Below are 18,993 nucleotides of genomic sequence, written 5' to 3'. Positions count from 1 at the left end.
CTCCCAATCTGTTTCCAAAGTATTGTAAAGATTCCAGGATTAAAAGGTCTTGTTGTTACAAAATTAACCACATTGATGACATCCTGTAGCACTTTTTGCGCTTCTGGCTCCAATTTATTTGCTGCACTGGCTTGCCCATGAGACATCCAGTGACTGAATTTCACTATTGCTGTAACCTTCTCCTGTACTCCTTTTTTTTTTAATTCCATTCAAAGCAGCCACTTCATCAGTGATTACACTTGTACATTTTTTTCATAATTTTTAATAAATGATTTACTGTTCAGAAGCTATCTTTCCCATAACATCTTTTCTTTAGTGATTAACAAAATCACTCTTTATCTGCTTCATCATTTAAAAAACTGAGACAGGTTAGGAACACCTGTAGTTTCAAACCTCCCACAACCCATAACTCGTTCCGATATTTTTTTCTTCAAACCTTCAGCAGTGTTTTCTGTGAAATTTTGTAAGCACCGGGTCAAGCATCACATGACTTTTAAACATCACTGATAAAACTCTTAAAGATTTGTCTTCATATCCTGGATGGCTGATTTTTAAATGCCCTGCTAATCCTTATGTATCCTTACTGTTTTTAGCTAAGACCTAAAGGCACAACGTATGCTCAAGTGGAGGTTCATGGTTAGCAATAGTGCTAATGTAGATGTTTCATTAGTATTACCTTCAATCTGCAGGGCTGGGCTTTTTTTGAGGGTCAGTTTAGTTTTGACTAGGTAATACAATCCATGGACCACTTAAGTGGGTGTCAGTATGTCACAAATACACTGAAAGGGCGAGTGAGGATGTCACTGTCAACCCCCCTCTGTGTTGTGGAGCACCCAAAGACCCCAAGGATACCTTGTGTACTGCCTACATCTGATGCACAGACCAAATGAGAGTGCCAGTGTCAGGGCATGGTAAAAATTAGTAAAGTTTGATTCCTTTCTTACTGTTTTTTAGATTAAAAATAAACAGTAGTTCTGATATTTTCTTTGTGCACCCCAGTGGATTGCCTTGGTATTATGGTAACTTAAAGCTGAATGGGTTGGATTTTGCAAAGTTGTGTGGGGTAGCACGTGCTAAATCAATGCTCCATGAAATGCTTTGGTTGAATGTTGCCCTTTAAACTTTGCTGAGTTCCTTTATTTTCTAAAGTTTGCCAGTAAAAGTGTGTTATTTGACCTCCTGAGAAACATGTGCACGTCATCTGCCACACACTCTCTCAAGGTCTAAAAAGGACTGAAGGCCCTTTCAGTAAATCCGTTGGGCAGATTTTTGGAGCCTTTTGTACTTTTAACGTAAAACCCGTTCTGTGAGCTCACAGTGCGAGCCTGGAGTCTTACACCAGTGCTCCAGAGCATGTTTTATTGTAATGTAAGAACATGCAGTAATTACAGTTAAGGCAGTGCCTCACTTCCTCAGGATGATTAAGGGCTTGCTTCTCTAGGGCAGCTGCTGGTCTTCATTTGTGCTGAGGTGTGCTTCTGATCCAGAGAAACAAAGGCCTAGTTCTGATGCAATTTACTTTTTTTTTATTTTTATTTTTAATTATTTTTATTTTTTTTCAGGAGAAATCAAGGATAGTCTTGCTCCCCCAAAAGTAGGGCAAGAGAGGAGGAATAACAGTTGAAAAATCCAGAAAATAATACTTAGGAAACTTGCTTCCTTTTCTGCTGTTGTCAGAGATTTTGCTCTGCTGTGTACATTTATCACGAAAATATGATGTTACTGTACTTTCATTATAGCATACTAGAAGATTATAATAAGTCCTATGATAAATAAACCTATGATTTAGGTTGGACAAGTGTGTTAACCAATCTGTTATGTATACTGGCATTAAGATTTCTTTTACCAAGAAGAGAATTTGATTTTAAAAGTTTTTTAAAAAATTCTGCAAAAACTTTCAAGTTGTGGTCCAAAAGCTCTCACTTACAGGATCTTCCAAGCTCAGTTGGCTACACTTAGACACTTCCTGGTCAATCTGAAAAATGTTGGGAATGAAGAAGAGTAGATAAGCAGAATAGCCTGAGGAAAATGAGCATGATTTCTAGTCCTCTGTTTAGTGGCATGCTGTCTCACGTGTTGCATTTCAGGAGTGTGGTGGTGAGATTAAGAGTAGAAGGTAACGTCTTGAATCCCACGTGTTTAAAGATAGAAATTAAATCAGTGTTTTATTTTCGAGGCAATTTCTCTTGAATAAGCATTGCAGAAAAGAAGGTACTATTTGTCTTCTCTCATTACTGTTAGTCTTGCTCTGTTTCCCAAAAGAACACTGCAGTAAAAGGATGGAAGATGCTGGGCAAGGTTCAAGATACATTCCCAGGCCTAGCATTGCTACTCTGCTGCCCTTGCAGCCTGTCTGGTTTGTGTTGGTATAAAGATGCCTTTATGTATCGCATTTTCAGCACTAACACCTTAGAGTGAGTGTGTTAAAATCCTTCCTTAATTTGAAAGTAAGTGCTGGATCACTGAGAAGTGTAGAGCTGTTTAATGTACGTGCAATGGGGCTGCATTAGGTGTTAGCAATTTAAAAGTCAGAATATTTTTTATAGCCCTTGTTTTTATTGGCAGGAAGCAATGGCCACTTCTGATTGCATACTCCAATGAGAATTTAGGCTTATGGATCTCAGAAAGTTGCTCGTATCTGAAATGTCCCTTAACTGCTGCCTGATGTATTCCTTAATGTTTATGTATCAATATAATTGTGTGAGAAACAGGCTGTAAGGAAAACCATGCTGCTAACTCTGCACCATCTGAACAAAGGCAAAAAGCTGCTCAGCAGGACCTTGTTTAATGATGATGCAATAAAACGTGATGGCAAACAACAGGCAAGCAACATCAGCCATGACAAATGACTTTTCTACACATGTGGAAAGTGTTGCTCTTGAAAACTTTGCTGTGGTTGTATTTTGTCCAGAAAATTTGTCTTATAGGTTTACAGGCAACTATTTTTCTTTCCCTTCTCCTCCACCCAGTTTTGATGAAGAGTATTTTTAAACATATTTTACACTTTGCAGAAAAATACTGCAGCCTTTTCTGAAAGTAACTGTAAGACCCCAGCCATGGAGCCACACGCTCAAGCAGGAATTTTACTTTTAAAAATGTACAAGATGCCAAAAGTTCGCCCACCAAACCTTTGCAGAGCCTTCGGTTCTTTGATGCCTTGGAACAGTGTCGAGAGAGAACGCTGCACACGTGTGCTCAGGAGATGCTTTTACTGGTGAAATATGGCAGAAAATAAGGATCTTGGTGAAAGCTTAAAAGGGTAACACGCAATCAAAACAAAGTACTTCACAAAGCACTGGCACAGCACATGCTAACCCACACAACTTAGCAAAACCCAGCCACTGGTTGTAAGATACCGATGATATTAAGTAGAGAGTAAAGAAAGAAAGAGATTAAGAGAAGAAGAAGGAGTAAAGATAGAGAAGAAGAGAGAGTAAGAAAAGAGGAGAATAAGAGGAAAAACAGATTATCAAATAGCTACCACCAAAGAGTCCTGTGGAAGTCCAGCTTTGCATGATAGAGGTAGGTCCTAGGAAAGAGAGAGCGAGCCTACAGAGGCTCACAGTGATGAAACCTCTTTTGTTAGAGAAACTCAATCACATATGGAGGTGTCTATGGCACACAGATAAAGCTTTTGACAACTCGACATCTTTTCTCAGAGAGGTGATTCAAACATCCTCTGAAAATCAGTGAAAAAGAAAAAAAAAATGACAGAATTGTTCTAGTAACAGGCTGACGTGTTAAGCACTGAAGGAAGAATGAAACATACGGGTCTAAGCATCCTTTCATGTTGCCTAAAGCCCAAAGCAGTTTTTTTTTCCTTGCTATCTTACTTCTTTACGACTGCATAATAAACAAAAGGTATTTTTTCATCCTTGGCATAATCTGTAACTGGCTTATAAGTAGCTGAAACATCAAACCTCTGCAGGCTTGTCCAGCTGTCTAGCCCATACTCGTTGTGCTCGTGATTAAATGCATTGGGAGTTTTAATTCAATACAGAAAGTTTGAAACATGCATTTGAGTAGAGTAGCAGAATATTTTAAATACAATATTTAAAGATACGTATAAAAGGTGTACATTTTATATTTTTGTTAACACTGTGACAGAAATAAAACTGAAAAGGAAGACTGAGAAATATAAATATTCACTAGGCTGTGCCACTTCAAGCCAATTGCATCCTGCATATCCTTGTCAGGCACATGTTTTGACCTCAGGGAGAGGTTGCAGGTCTCTGTGCAGTCCTTGGAGGAAAAAGAGGTTTCAGAGCTGATAATTTGTGACTTTAACTGAGTGGTTAAGGGTTTAATCTTCCTTGACAACGGATTTCCATTTTTCCTCAAGAAGCAAGCTTTCCCTGCCAGTGAGTTAGCTTTCATTTTTCAAACATGAAGGCACATTTGGGAAAATGCCTCGGGAAATGCAGATCACTGGAACCAAGCAATCCAAAATGAATCCAGATTTTTTTATTTTATTTTTTTTACTGCAAATCACATGAGAACAGAAGATGTGGCAAGACAAAGTGAAGAATTCAGATTTTTAGCATTTTAGAATAATTCTGAAATTATTTATCTCTGTGTGTGAAATACATCAGCAGCACCACAGCTGCCCTTCTTGAAGGTGAAAGGAAAGAAAAATATGATAAAGGTCAGACCTCTAGACAGCCTATTATGAGCAAAACACTTTCCTGGGGTAGAGCCTCACCCGGAGTGGGCTGGTGCCACCTTGACATTACAGCATCTGTCAAAAGGAAAAACAACTCATGACTCCAGGTAATAACTGAAGGTAGTAAAAACAACTCATTTGCCCTATTTCTTCCATCTCTAGGGGGGAAAAAACCATCAAGCTACCGTGTAGCAATAATATTAAAAGTTCTGCACAGTTGCCTCAAGCAGCTGGTTGATGTCTTGGTCTTTTATTTTATTACAAAATACACAAAAGTAAAAGCTTATCTCTAACTTTGTGGAAGGAACCCAGGGCAAATATATTTGAATTTATTTGCTTTTATTCAGCGTTAAACATAGTAATATTTGGAGAATGGACAATAAAAATGGAACAGGAAAGACACCATGTATGCTTTTTGAAGTAATTTTTTAAAATTTTCTTTTAAATTAGGATGTTTATTTTTCCTTAATTGCAAAGACTCCAAACTCAGCCTAGGAGTTTCAGCTTGTGCTGTTATATTTCTAACACATTTACCAGAATTGCTGACCCACCTAAGGTACAAGGTAAGGTTATTAAAAGTGCATTTGAGATAGCATGGTATTACTGGAGACAGAGATGGAAAGAAAACAGCATGACTTTATTAACTAACTGAATTTTCAAACCTGATAAAAACCTCATGAGGTGAGCAAGCTTTATCTGGATAAAGCTACACTGAGGATTAGTACTGGTGGCAAAAACTTTCATTAATATAATTTTGTTATAAAATGTTCTACTTGCAGCAAGACCCAGCTTTGAAATGAAATATTTTTTGACATTCTATTGATCAATGATTTTGGCCAGGGTTACATCTGAGGTGCCCCTAGGTTTTTGAATTTAATCCCATGAATCAAAAGCTAGCAGGAAAACCTGCACGTTAAACTTGTTCTCTGAAAACTGAGGAACTTGACCTTCAAGGAAGAGAATTCAGCCCCATCTCACAGGTCCGTTTTCCTGTGGTATCCTGCTTGCCACTTTTCCAGCATTCATTCTCCGCCTCAGAGGAAAACTTACAGCTTCAGGTGCCTTGTTTTTACAGCTGGAAGGCTCCAACTGTTGTGGTCTCAGGTGTCCGTTTTGCAACCGATTCCAGTCGGATACACTTCCTTAACCCCAGTGCTGTAAAAATGTCTTTTATTTATTTCTCCGTGCTCCAATATTGTTTTCTGCCTGAGCTGACAATTCTTTTCTGCCCCTGCGACTTCTGGGGAGTCTTTTTGCAGCGGTTGGTACGTGATATTTAGCAGCAAATAACCGTGCTTGAGTTGGAGTGCTCAGGTGCCTGTGGCCTGAAGAACACTGATTCAGAGATTTCTGGTGTGGCTTTTGTCCTGCTCAAGAAAAAGACCAGAAAGTCTAAGGAAAGGGTGACACAGCAGTCCTATTTGGAGCACTGTATGTGCTGGTCACTTAAGACTTAACTGCGTAGTTTATTTACTGCCTAAATTGCAGGTGATTAATCCCATTGGCAGCAGGGACTGAGTGTGTCTGACACTGCTACTTGCAGCTGTCCAGTAGTAAAAAAAATCTCAGAAAATCTTGACTTTTGTTTTCACAGTCTTAAGCTTCCATGTCATGGTCTCAGGAGTACTTTAAGGTACAGGTGTCCTTGTGAAAAAGATAGTACCACTTTACTCCTAAGTGGAATTAGTCATAGAAGAAAATCTTAGCTGAGGAAGTAGTACATCCATTCACAAACCCCAGAGTGTTGTTTGAGTTAGAAAGTGCCTTAAGGCACTGAGCTTCAAAAGCTTGGGTAAGACATCATACACACACCTTGGATGTCAGTCTGAGACCTTGTCAGCTCTTTTAGAAAATACAACACTTGCATTATGTCAAAAGGGTATTGAACTGTCTGATAAAATTATATCTGGCATCAACCTTACACTCAAAGGACCACAAAGAGCTTTACCAACTGGAAGAAAACTGTATTTCTAATGCTCCATAAAATAAGCCCCAGTACAGACAGACTGAGGGAATGAAGAGTCCTTGTTGTCTCTTTGAAAACTCTAGCTATGAAATCTGAGAGCAGTTTCATTAATGCATTCTGTGGATAGATTAAAAATCCTCATCTAGTCATGCACAATCCTGTGTAGTCTGTTGTTCAAGTCTGGCAGAAGTTTTATAAGCTTGAATACTTGTCTCCTGTTTGTTCATGTACAGATTAACCTGGATTTCACTGAACTGATAAAGAAATCTAATTTATTAATTAAAAAAAAAAATCACCCTCTGTGCGGTAGAAACGTGTTTGCCAATGCAGATGATGGAAAGTAGGACACACTCCTGTTTTATAATTAAACATGGCAAATAACAAGATACCTTTGGCAAGAATCGACTATTGTGTTAAATGAACTTGCAAGTGAATGTAGTCAAACACTGGAGGAGTTGTGCCTCTGTGAGGTTAGATGGCTAAACTGTTGAAAAACAAGTGGAAGCAAATGAAGATAATCGATCTAAAAAATATATATAGAGAAGTTTGTACAAAGAATATTAAGACTGGTGTGACTGAAATTTTAACAGAAGAGTGTGTCAAAGGCGTAGAAACAGCCAGGCAAGGGTATAGTATCTGTTAATTGCTACAGAATGCTGTACATAGTTTCATTCATATGATTTGCCAGCAAGAAGGAAACACTTGAAATATTAATGATGTCAAGGTGAGAGTTCTGGAGCCATAAAATTTAATGGCCAGTCTTCACGAGCGAAGATTTGGGAAAGGTCATTAACCCTTCGAGCCTGCGCAGTGGATTTTTTAGGTGAGACCCAGCGTGCGCTGAACTGAGCCCACCCTTTAATCCTGAGGTTCATCTGCCGGGGCCGAGCAAGCTTGGACAGTGGCAGTGAGGGTCTCAGGACGTAGGTTTGTTTAGAGTGACCTTCTCTTAGATGGATTGCCTTACAGGGCTGACGAGCTCCATCTGCCCGGGGGGCTGGGAATCGAACCCGGGTCGCAGCGGTGAGAGTCCTGCACCCTGACCACTAGACCACTAGAGGCCCCAGCCATAAAATACTCATGTGGGAAATATTAAGAACCACAAGTCTTGGGCATTTTGCTCAGGGTTTACAAGTGGTGAAGCAAGTTACAGAGGTGAGAGATCCCAAGCAGTGTGCACATCGGAGGATTATATTAACCACACGTGCCAGTTAGTGCATGGCAGTCAACCCAAAAAGAAATCAAGATGTGTGAGAGCTGAGTAGGCAGGAGTGCTTGTCCTCCATGGTGTGCCCAAGTGCTTCTTGGGCTTAAGTGCACAGAATCTTAGAAGGGTTTGAGTTGGAAGAGACCTTAAAGATCAGCCAGTTCCAACACACCTTCCACTAGACCAGGTTGCTCAGACCCCCGTCCAGCCTCACCTTGAACACCCCCAGGGATGGGACATCCACAGCTTCCCTGGACAACCTGTGCCAGTGCTCTTTAGCGATTTTAGTTCAGTTCCTAGAATCTGGCTGGGGTCAACCCACTACAGTGTCACCAAGGAGGAAGGGTGCCAGAGGATAATTTCTTTGGTGGAAATGCTAGTTCTGAAATGACTTGGTTTTAGTGTTTTTCCTTTATCTCAGGCGGATGAGCAACTGTCACTGCATTACGGAAAATTTAGGAACTTTGCTCTCTGTACAAAAGTGAAGCCTACATCAAGAAAAGTTCTAACTTTTTTTTTTTTAAAAAAATCAATAATGAAGCATATATATATGTGTATTGATGGTACTTATAGCTGGAAGGAGGAAAATGAGTCCCTGACAATGTAATATGTTGTGTGGGACAGAGAGTGAAAACTGGGAGTTGAGATCAATGAGCCTCTGGCACTTCAAAGTTTTTGTGCTGTAGAGAGCTAAGGCTGTGAAAGGGCTTAATATAAAACATTGTAAAAATTGGCTGGTGCTGGCACAACACAGCTTGATCCAAGAGGTGACAGATTTGCACAGCCGTGGGTCTGGAGAGTCATTGGAACTGTGAGGACTCCTACGAAAGCTACTTGTAGCTGCACGAGATAGTAACTATCGAGTCAGTCAGAAAAGTGTTTCCAACGCTTTTCAGAAAGCAAACAAAAACATACACTTCCTATAGTTGGAAATGGGGGAAGAAAACAGAAGGCATGGATCTAGATCACAGCAAGACTGGGGCCACCCTATTTGACTTGAGGGAAGCTGGAGTTACACAGCTGTCCTGGGGCTGCAGAAGGACATACATGGGGCATCAATGCAAGTAACATAAAAATAGACAGTTCCCAGTGATTGAATACTTTTGCAAGTATCGAAGGAGGATCTGAGGACTTAAAAGAGAGATGAGCCCTGTGGTGCACTGTGATGGCCAGAAAAGTCCAAGTCATCCCTGGACACTTGCAGGGATGGCAATGGCCCACCAAGAGTTATCAAACTTCAGTGCTTGACTGCAAGTCTGCTCGTGCCTTGGGACACTTGGGATGCACAGCACCTGGTACTGCTGAGGCTAATTAAATAATCTGTTAACAAGAAGTGTCTGTGTGTCTTTGAAGACCTATGTTCTGTTAGTGGTGACTAACAGTGTAACACGCTGTGTGTTGTTTACTCAGTACCTTTTGTTATATCTACCTTAGGAGATCATCTGGCACAACAAAAAGAGATTGGTAGCTGGAAGCTAGTCCTGGACTTCTGGTTTTGTTTACAGTGGTCTTCAGGGGATTTACTCTGGATTACATCTAGCTTGATCCCCTAGGCCAAAAGCCTTCACCACACAGGTGGTTTGCAGATAGCTAAAGGCAAAATGTTTAGAGGCTGACTGGACATCCCTGTGAAAGAGAGACCTGTTACAATGCCCAAGGCATCTGTCCAGTGTACAGGAAAACCACTCTGTGAGAGCAAACTGTTCAATAGGGACAGTTATAAGAAGTGCTTCAAAACTGCTCTGAACCGAGTAGCTAGTGCAGACTCAGCCTGAAGGAAGCAAATTTTCTTCTGCCTTTCTTTAACCGCTCTTGCAGTGTAAAAGGTGAAATCTGCCTTCTCTCCCCCTTTTTAAAGACACCTTCTACATTAGGGCTTCCATAATAGATAGTGGGTAATTTTAAAGGATTCTGAGTTAAGGCCTCAGTAGTAGCTCTCTGCCTTTGCTGACAGATCTGTTCCTCTAGGGATATTCCTCACATGAATTTTAACAGCAGCCCAGTTTTCCAGACCACTGTGGACTTGGCCCTCAGACTCAGTATCTCAGTTCACACCTTGGACTTATCCTGCCTATCAGAATCATTTGCAAAGATACCTGCTATGCTGGCATTTATCTGTGCTGAGTAGTTCTGCTGAAGTCAGAACAAAATTAAGTGGGTATGTAAATCTTCGCAGAATGACATCCTGAGGCTGGAAGGACCTTAAACAGATTGTGTTTTAGGATATGTTAACCCTGCCCTTTACTGGCAAAGCCAGATTGATCCTGCTGGTGCTCACTGCCAGTACGAGCACGGTGTGTTCTCACTCTGAATCATCCAGGCCCATAACTACAGCTGGCTCAGAAATGAAATCCCACAATAAATCCGTCTGCTAGGCAAGATGATTAATAGAGGTCTGTTGCAAGGTGATGGTTACTCCCAATTCCAGTTGGTCCAAGTGTGAGAAGAGCAATTTTAAAGCTGTTTGGAAACAATGGCATAGATATACCCTTTAGCATACTAAGACAGCACTAATCCCAACAATGCCTTGATAAGAACTGTTTGGTGATAACTGTTTATAGCCTCGTAGGCTTGCCTTTAAAATTTTTTATTAGTTGTAATTTCTTATATAATTTCCTAAAACTTCCATTTTTTCCTTACGTTAACCTGAAGAAAATGTCTGCTTCCCAAATGTATGTGCTGCTCTATGACCCTTACACCCTGACATGAAAATGTTGGCTGACTTAATTTTTTCAAAGGTAGTGTAGCTAGTGAAGATATCCATAGAAACAGTTTAGTGTATATGTTTTTGCAGGATATGACATTTACCTTAGGATCCGTTCTTTTCATTCCTTTACTCTCTCTTACCATGTATTTTGCATTACTTGCTGTTCATGTTTCTTTGTATCTCGACAAAAGAGCTTGTTTGAAGCTAGACCTTAGATTACAGAGAGAATTCAGAAAGTTACATCATTAAATTGTAAATGTAATTATTATAAATGCATGCCTTATGATAAATGCAGGCTCCTGAATTTTCTTTGTCCCTTTAGTATCCATGCCATGTTTGATCTGCTGATGTCTGTGCTTTTTTGAAAGTTCACTTCTAATTAATAAATATTATTTCGCAGCAACAATTGTAATAGAAAAAATTAATATTATTTTCATCCAGGTATCAGAAGACACAGCTCACAGATGACATAGTAAAATTAAGCAACATTAAATAAGCTATAACACAGTTTCCTGCACTGTGGCAATCAGAGCTGTTATGACCTTAAAATTTCCCTGTCCCCTTCAACTGGAAAACTAAGCATAAATGAAGGACTAACATATTTGTGAATTAAATGTTACCTTCATGCAGATTTTTATGTCCTGGTGGCTAAGCTACTGAAATATGTTTGCAATTTATTTGTCATCTTCTTAAGCTACAACTATAAAAGGTTTTATTACATTTCAAAAATATTTAAACTGTGCTAGAATTGAGTTATTGTGCTCTGAAGTCAAGTGACCACTAGCTGGCAATGTTATACAGCTCTTCTAGTTGCAGATTCATTGCATAATATATCATGGTTTGACTCAAGACCTTTAATTTTAAAAATAGAAAAAGAAATTGGATTTCAGTGGGGCTGGGCACTTCTGAATATTTCAATGCTCAGGCTTCCAGTAGATTAGCAAGAAAATAGGAAGGGCAGTGGGCAGAAATAGTTTCTAAAGTAATAACCTTTGCTTATAGGATTTCTTTTGTTTCTCCAGCTCTGTGTTTTTAGTTTTAATTTTGATTTTACTCTTTTACTCGCCTCAGACCATCCAGGGTGATGAAAATGAAGCTTTGTATAATCATCTGCAAATAGCCTAGACGATGCTATCAGCTCCTTGAGACTCCAGTGTAGGTGTCCTTCATTGTACTTGTTTCAGGTGTCTTCCTCTTACATTCAGATGTCTTAAAACTATAACATTTCCTGCCCATCCACTGTCCTTTGTTTCCTAAGGCATGATTTCATGTCTTCTTCAACTCTTAACAAGGGAGACAACAACGAAGGCAATTCCAGAGTTCAGGGCAATGAGGATGGCACCGATGGCAGAACAAGTTGACTATATTTCCATGGTCATGCACAGGACACATGCCTTTATTCACCTTTATTCTTTTACTGCTACCAGGTCCCTGACTTGCAGGTAGGTGGAGACTCACACGTGTATGAAACTCTCAGCAGCCAGAATCTATCATTTCCTAACATGAAAAAAAATTAAAAATATGAGGGGATGAAACACTGAGACAAATGAGTTTTTAGAAAAACGCTTTCAGCTTTTTGTGCTGTCAAGTCGTATGTTTTACCCAGGAAAAGACCAGGCTGGGTAACAGAAAGGTGGGGTAAACCCCTGCTTTTAATTCTAAAAGGATCATGGAAAAGAAATCGTGCTCGTGACTGGAAATGTTTCATCTACAGTTACTACATGAAGAGTTTGGAGATTCTTATATCCGCAAGATTTTTGGAAACAGGTCGATTCCTGTTTGTTCAGTTAGCAAACAGTGTAGTGCACAGGTCTCAGTGTTCATTTTTCTTTCTCTAGTCAATGCTTTCATTTGGTCCCTTCAGAAATAAGTAAAGAACAAGGTGAAGGCAAAACTGTTACAAGGAAAAATCATTTAAACAGAGGCGTTTGGAAGGCAGATGTGCAGAGTGTGTCTTTAAGTCAGCGTCAGCATGGAATAAGTTCAGCATAGAAAGCCAATTATTTCATTCAGAGCAACTCTTTGCTGGTCCAAAGTGGTGGCCCAGCACCCTGTAAATACAGTGGGAAATCTGACCTGCAGTGACTGAAGTTAACTGCTTAAGGGCTCCTCTAGACGTGAATATTTCCCCACTTTGAGAAAATGTCCATCTTTAGAGTGGATGGATGTGTGAAAAGCACAACTGTAGATTAGACACAGCACACTTTTATCTAAAAATAAGAAGTGACTTCCAGCCAGCAATTTGCCCAGTGGAGTTTTGCTACAATTGGGATGCTAGCAAAGAGGCTGAGGTTTTGGTGTGTAATTACTTCTATATCACTTAGGTTTTTATGTTATTGATACCCACCAAACAGTCTTTAATACGAAAACTCTTTTGATCATGCACACTCTTTTGCTGTTCTTTTATCTTTTATCTGAAACATGCCTTGTCTCTTGGGAGAAACTGTTCACTTTACAAAGGTTAATGAAATGTTTACTTCAGGAAACTGTTAAGTCAGTAGATGTCTTTCCGTGCTGGATAAATTTTCAGATGGCAAACAAAGGGAGCAAGCTGGAGCTCAGATTGTGAAAAGTACCATTGTTTTGCTTCATAAGCATTCATTTAGGAGGGAGACTTTTTGGTGCAGTGATAGAAACGCTTTCTTACTAATAAAATATAATTCTATTTTATAATATTAAAAATGGGATCAATTTATATTCATTACAAAGATTTTTTCTGAAATCCACCAGGATACACCAGGGAAAAATCTTCTCCATTTATCAGATGCTGGGATTTGTCTTGTATTTTTTTGTAAGTGTGCCTAAAAAGATCTATGCTAATGATCTCAAGCCTTAGCAACACTTAAAACTGAGACACATACTCCAGGGTTTTTTTAAGTTGAAAACAGTCTAGTCTCATGGAACTGGCCACAAACAGATCAAGCCTAAACAACACCTTGCTGAATTACACTCTTAATGTGATGCACTGAACAAAAATTGATATTACGGGCTAGAGGAGTTTTATATCACCAGAAAATGGCAAATCTATTTATCCTGTGATACCAAACACCTCCTAATTTGCTTCTCTTCAGATCACTGCAGCTGCAAAAAGGATGACTAACTCTTGATTGGTGTGTTTCATTTCTAATTTGACTCCTCTGCCATCTACCTGAGGCAGTGCCTTCTCTGCAATGGTGGCACTGGGGCCAATCAAGATGGAATTCATCAGAAGGGTTTGTTTTGAAAGGTTGCTGAAAGAATGAAGAGTTTGCCAGACGTAGCTTGTCAAAGACAACACACTCAGGCTGACAAAGAGCTGGGCCAATAGGCACAACAAAATAGTGGAATTAAGGTTGGATGTTTATAATGCTATTAATTGATGCTATTAATTAAGTGTTGGATGCTATTACACTTATTAATAACAAATGTCTGTTACTGTTTTGTCACCACTTGTACTTCTGAACTCTGCTGTGGGTGTTCATCAGGGTTTCTTAAAAAAAAACACAAAACCAAACCAAAAACCAAAAACCCATCCAAGTGTGGCAATGGAGATCTTTTAATTTGTCCAAAAATCTGGGGGGAGACTGTTTATCAAAAATTATCAAAATTGCAGAGACAAGATGTTCTCTATAGATGCTGTTCTCAAAGAACCCCACTTTACAGTCTGGTTCTTTTTCTACCACATTTTTCGGATTCAGTCAGGTTTCTTACTAACTGGTATTGTTGTTGCTGTTATCATTGTTATCATTGCTATGATGATGATGATGATGATGATGATGATGATGATGATGATAATGACTGTAGGGATTGTCTCAGAAAGGACAACAAATGGAATAAAACCAAAAATGGGAGTTCATTTCTGTGTATACCTCTAACCCTTTTTGTCTCGTTTACTGCAACAAGAATTTAGACAGATGCAAAAATGACATTGAATTTTAGCTTGCTGGATTTTATTGTGTTGTGCAGCTATATAACCTGATGAAAGACTTTCCTAGCAGGAACCATGCCATTTGCACATTTGCTTTATTGAAATACAGAACTCAGCTGTAGGCAGAGGTTACGTAAGCAAACTGGTTCAAACACACAGAACTATGATAGTGGTTGTTACTTCTGTGGAATATAAATGGTTGGGGTGGTCTGGTCATTCCCATGCTCTTCTTGACTGCACCTGATCACTTTCTCAATAGATTTCAGTAACATCAAATCTTAATTTAAATTTTTCCTTTGTGTCTCCTCTGCAGTTTAACTGTTTGCTGACCCTTGTAAAGAGAGAAGATTTTTCTTCTTGTTCTTTCTGTTTCGAACATGAAAATGTGAGAATAACAAAGCGTAATTTTTCTTGACCTCAGGCAGAAAACTTACTAGCTAATAAGGTACTGGACTTTTTTAATGATGACTGCCTAGTTTCTATTTTATTTATTTTCAATCTGTTGAACATCTCGAATTACTTAATCTTCGTTCGCGAAGCCTAGCCATGATGATGATGACATAATATATCCCTTATGCCTTTGCATTTCTAAGGATTGTTTTGTTTCTCACTTGCAGCTGAACATGCATGCAGCCAATAAAACAGATTTTTTTTTCATTACTCTATACAATGCATCAGGTTATCCTGTAAAGGTTGAGAGTGATACATAGACGTGTTTTGAGAATAGCTGACAAATTTCAAAGAAAAAAAAAACCCACAAACACACCAAGAGTGCAAAATACTGAGCCTGTTTTTAATTCTTTCCCAGCTTATCATCTTTTCATTGTTCTCTGTGAGACTTGAAAATGAACTGGTTACTGGCTAGAGTGTAAACCATTGTTCCAATACTGCCCACGAAGTACACCTCATCCTGATTCTGCGTCTTACTGGTACTGACAACTCTGATTGTATTTCCTGTAGAGTATATCAGTGATTTATAAATAGAAAAGCAGAAGATAGGCTCCTTTTGTATTTGGCTCTAGAGTAGCTTTTCTCAGAATTGTGGAACATTTTCTAACTGTCCAAAATTCAAGATAGAATTTTCTGAGAAGATTCAGAAGAATCAAGAGAGCAAGAACTTTGCTGTAAGCTGAGAGACTCCATGAAATATTTGGCTAATCAAAGAGAAAGAGAAGGAAATATGATTTATAGGCATCTGAGAAAGGACAGGCATCTATTAAGAAATATGTGAGAAGCAGAGTCTGAAGTTATAAAAGGAGACCTGAAATTTGTAAGCAGAAACTACAAATATTTAGATTTGAAATGAAGACTGTCACCAATGGCAGTAAAGTACTTGAACAACATGGTAGATGGTACAGTGTATTTTCTGTTCAATTTGTTTGAGACTTAGATTTTTTTATGTTTTTTAATTGAAGTAAGCCCTTATGTTCACGGCCTGTGCTGTAGTGGAGAAGGTAGGGAGCATAGCAGTAACTTTTTGGTAGCTCCTTCTGCCCTTCTACTCTAAAATTTCTCATGAATAAAGGCACTACTCTACCCCTCAGAGATAAGATTTAATATGCCATTATCTTCTGGATTTTTTTGCTATAATACTGCCTATTAGAGCTAAATTTTAAAGGACTGGTATCGATTGCATTTTCGAAAATACAGTTCCATACAGTGTGATATACAAGGATAACGAAAAGAGCCTGTAACCTGAGCTGTGCATAGACAGGATGTATTTTACCAAGCAGAGTAGTCTTTTTTTTCACCATAATTAAAAAGTCTGTGTCAGCAGATTGGGAGATTCGTTATTAAACATAAGGGTCAGGATTTTCAGCACAGACCTGCAGCGTGCAGGAACAAGTTTCCTTGAAGCTGTGCCCCATGTGGTGTGTGGGGAGCAGTGGAAGCACCAGGCAGTGTATCTCCTTTTAGGTAGCTCTTTGGCTTGACTGATGTGTCCTATTGTGAGAGATGAAAGCAGCTTCTAAGTGGTAGAGTTTTCCCTCTGTGACCTCCCTCAAGGGTAGAAAATTGCTGAATTCATAAGACGCTTTGCATTGATTGAAGTCTGGTTCCCGGGTTGGATTCTGTGGCAAAGGCATCCTATTTTAGGGGCTGATATCCTTGCATAACACAAAACCACAGTTAGTAAAACATTAGAATATTCATAGCTTTTCCATTGTGGCAAACCATATCTGAGGACCAGGGCTTCCTGACAGTCCTGAGGTAAAATTCTGAAAGGACAGGGGATGGGGAGGGATCTCAAAAGTTTTTCAAGTAGATAAGGTAAAGAAGCAATTCTACATTGATAAAAAGGGGAAAAGAAGCCTTTTTCTCCTTCTGGAGGTGTTGACTTTTTTGGCAGAATTTTTGAGGGTCTGTAAGGGCTTTGTTTATTTCATATTTAATAGTTGCTTGCTCCTGCATTGCTGCTTAAAATTTATTCACTGACTTTATTGAAGAGGTCAAAAGTAAAGTAATTTATGACTGAAAAGTGTTGAATGTTATTACCTGTAAAATTTGATTGGTTTTGTATTTTTATTGTACTATTAGTCTGCCAAGAATTTCCTGTACCTATTTAAGGATTATTGTGCAATTCTAATTTTCGGAAGCAATCGTTTTAAATTAAAACGTTTTTTGTGGAAGTCAGTGGTGGTGGCAGCACTGATTTATTTGGTAGCAATGGAGGAGATATTCTGTACTTTTCATAATCCCAGTTAAGTTTGTAATTATGAAACCCTGGGGGGGTGTGTGTGAAATTGCTGCTTGCAAAATACCTGGTACACTTCACGTCTTGTTTTTGAAAGCTGGCTCTTTACTGTGCCTGGAGAAATGTGGACATGCATTCACAGTTGAAATCAAAAGCCAGAGGTCACACCCATTTGCCTAATTATTTAAGTGTAAATTTTTTTGCCAACAATGCTTTATTGAACTCATAAACTCTCAGTCATTAAAGTATGAATATTTTAGGACTCCTGCCTGCCAGTGAACATCTTTATCTGTTCCAGATGAAAGTTTTATGTTGTTCCTTCTAATGCATGAGATGTAGTAAAAAGAGAGCAAGGTGGAATTCATCTTGAAATAAAATTTTTCATAGCTTTGTATGTTTTGATGCATTTGGGCTTTTATTATAGCTATGAATACTAAATCTCTGATTTTACATTGCAAAAATAGCAATTGTTTTGCTTTTGGTCTTTTCTTAGGTACCTTTGGTAGTTAGAGGGAAAATTAATTCTTTGCCTATAGTGCACTATTTTTTTTGACACTTCTATTGGAAGATAGATTTTAAAACTGCTGCAGTCACCACATTCATTCCTCCTGAGATTTCCATGAAATTAAGAACAAATTTGGTCATAGTGATGTGAATTTTTATGGCGAAATATAGGCAATAACCTGTCTTTTTTTTCCCTTGTAATTTTCTCTTTTAGATAGGGAAAAATATTCTTTTATTCCCTTAGTGAAGAAAGATTTTCTGTTGAATTTAGAATTGCACTTCCAGAAATTGTGTTTAATAATATATAGTGTAGTTTTTCTGGTACTATTGTCATGATATTCATGACATATTTTTGCCAATCTTTAGGATCACAGGAGCTGCAAAATAGCTCTTTTTGTCTACATTAGGATCTGCTTTGTTCGTGCTGCCCATCATCAAAAATTAGGAGACCCACTCATTCTTTGTGCTTTTCTGCTCAACCTAGGATCTTTGAAATAACTTGAGACAAGTTAACTGAAAAGGCAATAAAATGAAAAGGAATGTTCTCATGTTGCTAATAATAAGACCTACATTTTTCATAGTTATTATTTTAGAGCAGTATGTTTTCATAAAGCCATAAAACAGCTAGTCACTGATATAAAATGCTAATACAAAGCATATAAATATTTTTCCATCTGTTTTCAAAATTGGATTTTTTTTTTTCTACGAGCTGCTCTTTGTGTGCTATTAACTCAACTGCACAGTGATAGAAAGCCGAGATAATGATTATTGTTTCCTGCATATACTGTAGAGAGTGGTAATTTTACTGACAGTGAGAATGACATTGGGATGTTTGAGACTTTTCCAGGCTCAAACAGACTGTCTTACAAAGTGACCAAAGCACTATACACAGTAATTTGCAAGCTTTTTGACTGCATTTCTTTAGTGCCTGTTTTATTCTTGAGCAGGAGATAATATACTTGTGAATAAATCTCTCAACGATCTATCAACCTGCACAGTTTTTTGCAGACTGCAGTGGTTTTTTTTATATTGATTATTTTGTGCCAGTATTTTTACTGTAGCTGCGAGGAAAAAAACAAAACTGGTATGTTTCCACTTAGCTCTCTGGAGAGACCCACTCCAAGCAGTTACTGACTTTGTCTGTGGGCAGGGCCTGCTCTGTTATCCATAGTGTGTGGACAAATACTTTCCATGAATTAAAATTCTGCCAGCTAAGAGTTTAAGGAAAGAAGTCAGCATTTATCCCTCATCAGAAGGAAAAATATGAGATTAGCCTTAATTCTTAACACCCATATTAATAAGAAAATTTGAGTGATTTCTAATTAGTGTTTTAAATTTAATCAC

Source organism: Lepidothrix coronata, unplaced genomic scaffold (genome assembly GCF_001604755.1).
Source record: "Lepidothrix coronata isolate B3197 unplaced genomic scaffold, Lepidothrix_coronata-1.0 Scaffold89, whole genome shotgun sequence".
Lineage (NCBI taxonomy): Eukaryota > Metazoa > Chordata > Aves > Passeriformes > Pipridae > Lepidothrix > Lepidothrix coronata.
Note: the sequence above shows the minus strand (reverse complement) of the source record.